Below are 1,272 nucleotides of genomic sequence, written 5' to 3'. Positions count from 1 at the left end.
CTAAACATAGAGGAGACAAGCAAGGACAGACAAAGGGATCAAGTCGATTATATCGACCCCAGTGCGTAACTGGTACTTAATTTATCGACCCCGAAAGGATGAAAGGCAAAGTCGACCTCGGCGGAGTTTGAACTCAGGACGTAACGGCAGACGAAATACTGCTAAGCATTTCGCCCGGCGCGCTAACGTTTCTGCCAGCTCGCCACCTTATACGGTGTTATACATACCGGAACATATACGTTATATAATGTAGTTTAAGAGAGAAAGTCGTGAAGGAGGCCGGGTGATGACAAGGGCAGGAACTCACATCAATTCTTTTCGATAAGATTCAAAAATCCACTTACGAACTTGAAGTTCTGAAGTCTGAAGACATAAACCAAGTAATGCCGGTTGTCAAGTGCTGGAGCGACAAACTCGGACACAAAGAACGCTTTCACCTCGCACCGAAACGACGTGGTTGCAAAGTAGGTTTCTTAACCGCAATGGCCAGGCTGCAGCCATGCTGGGTTACCGCCTTGAAGTGTTTAAGCGTAAACATCGATCCTTGTACTTACATATTCGGGGAGTGGGGGACGTATGTATTCTATTGATTGTTTTTGTCGAACCGCTAATGTTACGGGGATGTAAACAGACCAAACCGGGTGGTCAAGCGGTGGCGGAGGCTAAATACAGGGATAACGACGCGCACATAAATACACAACACCTACACACATATCGTATATGTATGTGTGCATGTGCGCGCGCGCGTGTGTGCGTGTGTAGCGCCAGTGTATGGTCATATATATAAACACTTTGTCACCATTTTCTTTGTAAAGCTAAGAATACGTTGTTGTGGGCGTAGGTGTGTGCCAAGCAGTTTGCTCCCCAGCCACATAGTCCCGGGCTCCCTGGTTCAGTTCTACTGCGTGACATTATGGGCAAGTGTCTTCTAGTATAGATCCGGGTAGACCAAAGCCTTGTGACTGGATTTGGTGGGGAAACTGAAAGAAACCCATCATACACACGCACGCACACTCACAGGTATATATATATTATAATATATATATATATATATATATATATATATATATATATATATATGTATGTATGTATGTATATACATACATACATACATACATACATACATACATACATACATACTTACGTACATCATACAAACCACATCGCATATATTCAAGCATGCATATTCAAGCGTACGCATTAACATTCATTTTCAAGGGAATATACACTCGCTCGACCTGAATAATATAGCAACCGAATCACTTTCAAACT

The sequence above is a fragment of the Octopus sinensis genome, linkage group LG5 (assembly GCF_006345805.1).
Source record: "Octopus sinensis linkage group LG5, ASM634580v1, whole genome shotgun sequence".
Classification (NCBI taxonomy): domain Eukaryota; kingdom Metazoa; phylum Mollusca; class Cephalopoda; order Octopoda; family Octopodidae; genus Octopus; species Octopus sinensis.
Note: the sequence above shows the minus strand (reverse complement) of the source record.